This window comes from Rousettus aegyptiacus, unplaced genomic scaffold (assembly GCF_014176215.1).
Source record: "Rousettus aegyptiacus isolate mRouAeg1 unplaced genomic scaffold, mRouAeg1.p scaffold_m13_p_3, whole genome shotgun sequence".
NCBI lineage: Eukaryota > Metazoa > Chordata > Mammalia > Chiroptera > Pteropodidae > Rousettus > Rousettus aegyptiacus.
Window position 1 is genome coordinate 34197529 of NW_023416306.1, and position 8663 is coordinate 34206191.

Consider the following 8663-nt stretch of genomic DNA (forward strand, 5'->3'; position numbering starts at 1 on the left):
CCGAGCAGTCAGCATTCTACACAGTCAGCCCTTTGAGTCCTCTACACTCTTTTCACTTGCTACAGAAAAATAGAACTTGTGGGATCCCTGCTGTGGCAATAACACTCCTGATAAATTCCTGGCAATGGCATTAGCACTCATATATAAAGAGATCCATATTTTGATTCACATTTTTCAAAAAGTCAATAAAAATGGTTTTAAAAACAGAAAGACGAGTCCTTGAGTTTTCTCTTCTTACAAGAGTCCCTGGGATTTTTCAAGAGGTCATTATTACTATATTCTCAGTGAAGTCCCTCATGATCTACAATTTACTTCAGTTAATGTGTTTTTCCATGACCTATTACAATTCTGAGTTTGCTTAAGATAGAATAAGAGGCTTCAATAATCATCATCATGACTATCTATTTAGCTAAGGTGACTTTTTCTATTGAACATAATTTTTAGTGGGTAAATTACCCAAGAGAGAATTAATTTAAGACACTGAAAACAAATTTTTTTCTTTATTCAGTGTTGCCTTTGCCCCTTCAAAGGGTGATATTTTTTCATTGAAACAGTGCCTTTCCGCTAAAGGGAAAACAGACATAATTAGGAAGAATTGAATCTTGGGCCCTACAGCAGCGCTACAGAGTGTCCATCCACAAATTATAACTGATTAGTGTGTTACAAGAAATTAAGAGAGAGAGCCTAAACACTTTTATCATAGTTTGGCTTGTGATCAGAAACTTGTCTCATTGAACTAGGCAGAGGCCAGCTTGAATGTCATCTCTCTTGTGTAAAGAGTCTCATGTGGTATGAGCCACACAGCGAAACTGGTCTAAGATGAATTGGAAATTTTAAAAGTAACTATAATAAAAGAAAGAAAGGTAATTTGAGAAGCACTGGCTTGCAAAGCTGTGTCTTGGATGTCCATACTCTGGTACAGTTTGGGGCTTCGGGAATTTCAAAATACCTGAGTTAAGTTTTCAGAAAAGTTCAAATAATAATAATAATAATAATAATAATAATAATTTGATGAAATATTTATTTCCTGGGAAGCTGAGAAACTAAAAATTTTAAAACCGAAAGAGTAAAATAGTTGCTCTATTGTTTTCTTTATTTGTGGAAATTTTTAGGGAACACAGACACACTGTATATATTTTTATATCATACTGCATGTAAAATAAGGGGAAATAAGTTAAGAGCAGGGCAAAATAATGTATTCCCAGGGGAACTTATGGCAGCCTTGATTATAATAGCACAAAGCTGGAAACAACCTACATGCCATCAGTAAGAGACTGGTTAAATCAACTGTGACGATGTCATGCAACGAAACGTTTTGCAATTGTTAGAAAGATTAAGACATCTCTACATACCCAGAAATGGCAAGCTTTCCAAAACATGTCATTAAGTTTAAAAAAAAAAGAGCAGGGCGAAAAACATCATATATATGGTATGTTACCCTTTGTATAAGTCAAAACACACACACCATGCACATGTTTAAAAGCATGGATTATATTGAAAAGGAGTGGGTAGTTGCCTCCAGGGAGGTGAATTTGGTACCTGGTGGATAAGGAGAGGGAAGTTGTCTTACTTTTCACCTTTGACCTTTAGTAACTTGAGATTTTTGTACTGTGTGTAAGTAATATCTAGTCCCAACACATATTAAAAATAATAATTACAAATATCAAAAACAAAAATGAGAAATAAATTATTCATGTTCAACCATAAACTGAAATGACACCTGCCCCTAAATTTCCATCACGGGGTCTGGCACAGTGCCCTCTATTCGATATTCGTTAAATTGTTGAACTAAAAGTAATAGCTCATACAGAATTTAATGACATACCAAAAAAAGAATCGTTTAATATTTATCACTTATACTTGATATGTTTTCACAGAACTAAATCATTTTAGCCAAAATGAACAAACTGCATTATGGGAACAGTTTAAACCTCTAAAGCTTCTGAGAGATTCTAGAATCAACTTTAGAATCAAAAGTCTCCTACAATGGGATAATTTACCCTGACAGATTTAACTAGTAAATTAAGAAAATCATGTATTTATAATTACATTGTAATTTGACTAGGAGATATAGGAATTAGATGGCACCCGTGGACTGCTTGCTATTCAATCTTCCATTACTGTGACATAATTCCACAGAGGCAGCAAGGCTGTGCCATGTTTGTTTAGATTGAATCTGAAAAAAATAATATCGTTTTGGATGAAAATGAAGATAACGGTAAGAAATAAAGAAAATAGTAGAAGATTGGTATTAGGCACTCCCTGGGGGAAGTGCAGGACTGTGGCATTCAGGATCTTAGACATAAAAAACTAACATTGAAACTGTTACAGGTAATAAAATGAATATGAGTCCAAGCTTATTTCTTTATTTTTTTCCTCCAGGTATATAGCTTGGCACATTTACTTATACAATAATCAATCATGATCTTGCTATATTTGTTCCTTGTTGTTAATTCTGTTCATTCTTCTCTTATCCTTCAAACAAGTTTGTATCCTCATTAGCTATTCTCAAGATCCTCCAAAGAAGCTTAATTTTTCTCCCAGCAAAATTGCTTATTTATCCAGTTATTCCATTTAGGGAACGATGAAAGTGTTCAGTAAGAGTCTTTATGCAGTTCCCCACCCCTCCTCCCAAATCCACATGTGCTGCTCTGGGTCATTCCATTCTATTGTTGAGAAAATAACATTAGGTCATTCTGAAAAGAATTAAATGAGGGGTTATTTTAATTTAAAAACTACTCCTGTTCACATAAAGACAAGGTTTTAAACCAGATTAAATAACCCCAAGCATGTGATGTCAACTACAGCACAAGTACCTTAGGAGAAGCTCAACATTCACTCTTTATTCGCAGAAATTCATGGTGCTCTCTTTCTCATCCAGAAACCCCTTCCAACATAGTAGAATTTTACTCAAGGATATCAAGGATTGTATCATCTGCCAAAGAGGTATATGCTAATTTGTTCAGGTCTCTCAATTCCCAGGGTCCCAGGGAAATGACAGAGATAAGGGAGTAAGAGCTCATTTTGAACATTAAAAAAAAAAAATTCCTGAGGTTTATCTGCCTATAATTCAATCATAGTATTAATGCTCAGTACCCTCAAGAGAAAACCAGCCCCAGCCCCATGGGAATGAGTTTTTGCCCCTTCCACTATGTCCCTCCCATAGCTCAGCATTTTAAATGTTCTTAATGAATGATCATTTTATCTTGATTTCACTCAAGTAAAAATACCTGGTATATCAGCTATTGCTGTGTAACAAACTATCCCAAAATTAAGTAGCTTAGAACTACTCCAAAAAGTTTAGTGGCTTAAAACAACACCACTTATTTCTTCTGAACCTACTGTTCGGCTAATCTTGGCTCATGCATCTGTGGTCAGTTGAGGATTTAAGAGACTGGTTGGTTTAGGATGGTCTTGGCCAAGATGACTTGGCTCTTCCCTATGTGTCACTCATAACCCCCAGCAGGATAGCCCAGGCTATGTGGCGGTCTGAGAAAGGAAAAAGAAGTATACAAGTGCTTCTTCAAGCCACTACTTATATTGTTTGTTTTGTCTCATTGGCTAATGTCACATCACTAGGCCCAGAGTCGGAGTGAAAGGCCACTAACAAAAGGCTTGGATACAGGAAGATTCAAAAACTTGGGTCCATTATGCAATCTATATGTCATGCCTGGAGATAAGCAACACAGGGTAGGATGCTCAGAAAGCCCTTGGAATGACCCCAGCCTTAAACCTTCTACTCCAATCACTCACCACTACAGTGTGGGCTAAGTTACTGAGCTCACCACCAAGTGACAACTAGAGCCAGCCCTGGCTTGTTTAGGTGCAACATAATTGGCGGGGGCTACAGGAGGGACAACTTCCTGCCACACCAAGGCTGGTAACTAGAGTTTTGGGGCAATATTCTTCCTCTCAGCAGTTGGGAGAGATGCCCACTACTCAATCTAGGAAGTAATAGCCAAATGAAGAGGAAAGATACATCCCGAGGGATGAGAGAAAGCGTGGTCAAGCTAGGAAGAGAGCTAGGGAGATAACTTCAAGTTCTATATAATGTGGTGAAATTCAGACTCCTTCTGATCCAGGAGCTAGGAAACCTGTCAAGTTTCCCAGGCCGAGGGTGGCTGCAATGAACTGAATAAAAGCTTTACCTTTAGAAGCTGTACCAGGGAAGGGACAGAGAAGTTATGCCTAAGGAGCAAGTCACAAAATCGCAAGGGTAGGAGAGTTTATTTTTGGCAATGACCAGGACAGGGAAGAGAAGCTGCAGCAGCAAACAAAAAAGGAGATCGAGGCACAGTGACAGACACGTCCTAACTGGGAGAAGTAACCACAGTGTGGCGGAGGGGAGGGATGAGATGAGCTGGCCGGGAGGAGTGTGTGCGCATACGTGAGATGCCTCTGTAGATTCTCTAAATGATACAAGAGGTGTTTTGGTGGTGAGAAAAGAGCTAGACCAGTGCTTCTCAAAAACCTGTGCAAAAGAATGAGTTACTCAAATTTCCAAACTGTTGTAGACTCAGACTTTCATAAATACTGTAAAAACAAATTGTCTAAAAAACAAAACTTAAAATATGCATATACAAAAACAAAGCCAACAATATTATCACTAGAGTCAACAGACATTAAATTGCTCTGTCAAATTACCAAAGTCACTAAACAATGAATTTCAGGGCTTATGTTATTGGGGACGGGGAACAAACAGCTAGGTGACTGGCACAGCTCTGTGGATTACACTTAGAGCAGCGCCAAGCTAGACAACTGACAGTTTTTGTGATGATATAAAAACAGTACCTACCAGGTTTGAAACATCTATTGTGTTCCCAGCTCTATACTCAGTGTTATCTTACTCTTTCAAAGTTATTATCTCCATCATAAAGAAAGGGGAACCAAAGCCAGTGCAGCCAGGGACTTGCTCTAGTCTGGACTACAGGGCCAGTTTTAGTGACTGAGGTGGGCTTTTCTTTTGTCGATGGCCTGGTCCATAGAGCCCGAATAGAGATGGGTATGGATATAAGCATATACAGTACTCTCTACTCTCTAAGACTCAAATAAGAGTAGGGGATGCCCAGGAAAACCTCCAAAGTACATGAGTATAAAATGCATGTGACATTAGCACATTTTCCTAGCCGCCAATTTTTCCTCTCTAAATGTAAAGACTTCTTTTGCCAGATCCATTACAGTAATCATCTCAGCTCAGGAGTCCATTCTACTCTTATCTTTCAATGTAGCTTGCCCCACAAATGTAGACAAATGTCTGTGGTGCCCTCGAGTTTCAGTCTTCTGGCTGAAATTGGCTTTGTGACCTTCACACCAGGTGGAATTCGACACAAAGCCATCAAATTAGGTTTTTCCTCACAGCTGTGACAGTCTTCTGACACTCTTGTTTTAAGTTTAGTGGAGGTATTCTTATTGGGTTTTGTCATGTTCATTTTTATTTGTCTGCTGCTTTGCTAAGAGTAAGTTTTGCCTGATCAATTCTGCTCACCCTGTCTACAGACCCAGGTTCTAGGATGCAGGGGAAGTTTGGGCTGTGGAAGCCTGGGCCTTGGACTTCTCCAGCAGAACTATGAGTAGCAAAGCCTTCCCCCTCAGTCTAGACATTGGGGTCACAATAATAGAAGGAATTCTTAGCACCAAGCCATAGAGAAGAGTTCTAAGAGCTAGAGTCCAACACGAGATGAGGAAGTGGAGGTTGGAACCACAGCTGGTGTTTCTATGGACTGAGATGAACAAGAGAAGGTGTCATATCCTCTGTGAGGTCTTTCATGACCTCTCATGGCCCCTTCTCCCTTATGTTACCAGCACAGCCTCAGTGTCCCACCATGTAGTTAACATGTAGGACAATTGTATATTTATATATTCAACTCTCGCGTGAGTCTTTTATGGCCAGGGACTTCTCACTCTTTGTGTATCTGGTACTATTCCTAGCAAACTATTGGCACTAAACAAGTGGGCTACGGTGAACCTGTGCCAGCTGAGTCTTATGAATACTAACCAGGGAGGTCCTCTCCCAGGCAAAACAAGTAAGAGTGATGTGGAAATCTAAATTCCATTTTAAGACCTAAAAGTAAGAATGAAGAGTTTAGAAAGCCTCTATACTCTACATGACAAAGTAATTTGTCCCAGGAGTTCTTTTATGAGCTTAGTGAAATAAACGTACATGGCTAGGATCGTTGATAAATCCCTTTTTCTGCTTAAGTTGACTTGAAGTGGGTCTCTGGTACTTTCAACCAAAGGGAATGTGAACAAGTCAGAGGTTCATCAACGAACCATGGGTGTGTTCAAGAGGCAAAAATCAAACAGGCTCTTGGTTCATGGAAGTGTGTTCAGATTATTTTGGAGAAGGAAGTGATCCTAATATCTGGAATTTTCACCAAAGACTTATTTCTGCATTATCCCAAAAAGCCTGAGTTAATAGCACTGCAAAGACAACTTCCTCCAACAAGAGTCTTATGAGTAATATCAGTATTTAGAGTGGAAAAGTATGTATATGTTTAAATGCAAGTTTTATCCAAATATATCTACAGTATCCAAAATAGGTACCAGAATTTTTTTCTTAGCCAATATGTTACTAAAACATATTGTTTGGTTTTTTACTGTTATTATTTCTGAATAGACTCTATTATTGAGGTAAAGGAAAACTTCAAACCTACCTATAATTCTAGTTTATATCATATAAAATAAGAAAAGGCAAGTACAACTTGAGCATCAATCTAGCATTTATTAATATTTTATTATAGGTCAGCTTTAGTTTTACATACATGGGCAATAGGTAGTTTTTTTAAAATTAAAATATAGTTGACACATAATATTAGTTTCAGGTGTACAAGATGATTTGATATTTCTATATCCTGTGAATCACCACAGTAAGTCTAGTTAACATCTGTCAGTTATAAATTTTTTTACTTGAGAACTTTATTTTGCACTTTTCCAACAAGTATTTCTTGTTAGTTAAGCCATGATTCAGGCCCAGGGTGGGGTGTGCCCAGGTTCCCCCTGACCTCCTTGGAAGAAGGACGGAGGACAGAGGAGAGGCAGAGTGGGGGCAGTTCAGATCTTCCCTGGAAACATGCCTTCTGCCGGGTGGTCATCCAAGTCTGACACCAGGGTATGGGGCAGAGAGACTTGCACATACATTGGGACCATTCACACATGGAGTCATCACCCCGTTTAGTGGTCATTGCCTTCTCACCACGGGGGAAGTCCAGGTGGTTCTGCCAGCAGTTCCTGGTCTGTTTCTAGTTGGGGAAGCGGCTGTCAAAAGGGGCAGTCTGGTAGTTCTTGATTTTGGCCTTGATGTCTCCTGCCATGTTGTCACTTCCTAAAGACGCCCCTGAAGCAGCTCACAGCTCAATGTGACCCTCAGCAAAGATGCTGTCTGACCAGAAGTGGCATTAAGTTGTGATGAGAACTTTTAAGATCTACTCATTTAGCAACTTTCAAATATGCAATACAATATTATTAACTATGAATAAGTCTTGATGGCATGCATTTATCTCGTTGATAATATAACCGGAAATTCATATCTTAGCACTTAAAAATGTTAAGCGTCTTTTTAGATCTCAATCTACTCTTGGTTTTTGTTGTTGCTCTCTTTCCCGGACGTTGGCGTTTCAGCTGAGATGGATTTGATTAGATGCTTCCATCTTTTGCTCACATGCTTTCCTCTAAGTGATGGCCACCCTGACCTTTTTAAGTCAAGATGAGCTCAACTTTCTAAGGGGCCTCCACTAAAAGTATGGATCTCTTAAGTCAGCAAAAACTCATTCTCCCCCAAACTCCATATGGCTCTGCCCCATTAAGCTATTACTGGGCCATCTGGAGGTTATAGTCTTAACATCCTTAAGTAGAATGTACACGTGAAAAGTAAGGAGAGGGAATTGATATTGATTCTTCCTATTCTATTTTATGAAATACTCCTGAGTTTGCAAAGACCCAGGCAGAGACTGGCTTCTATTCCGAAGATCACCAAATATACTTTCAGCTCTAAAAATTAATTTTATACTCTGAGTATCATCTTTCTGTAGAGCTGCTACTGACCTGTGCTGCTAAGTGCAAATTAGAAAAAGTATATTTGTGCAAATTAGTAATGGTGCCACTGTAGGCAGACACTGCCCTCAGGTGCTGAACTTGGCAACTGACCCATGGGCTGGATTTCGGCCTCCACTCACCCTCTCAGCCACTTAATGGAGTAAACCAACAGCACAGCCATAGGCAGTAACCTACCTTTGTATTTTAGAAGCTATTTTGGCCTATTTTTTCAACTTTGCACTTAAGAGAGATGGTATAAGAAAAGTGCACAATTGTTGCTAAGCTGTGAACATTGGGAAATAAAAAAGTTATGAAATTTTGAGATCGTCAACTTTAAAGTTCTTCTCCAAGAGACACTTGGGAATAAGCACAGAAGAGAAATAATCAAGGAGCTGTATTATTAGCAATTTTTTGAAGAGGAGCAGGTTTACACATATAATAACATGCAGAAAGTATACTAATCCTAAGTCACACCTGGATGACTTTTTGCACATGTATGCAACTCAATGGGAACAGCTCAGTTAAAGACACAGAACATTTCTTGCACCCCAGAAGGTCTCCTCTTGCCTCTTCCCAGGAAATCACTCCGGCCTCACGACAACACTTTCTGACTTCCATCGCCTTCGATTTGT

The 8663-nt window shown here is 39.0% G+C and overlaps 1 pseudogene; it reads right to left on the bottom strand.

The window, feature by feature from the left end:
* Window positions 1-7050: 7050 nt before the first annotated feature.
* Window positions 7051-8279, bottom strand: LOC107502723 (annotated as a pseudogene).
* Between the last annotated feature and the right edge of the window lie 384 nt (window positions 8280-8663).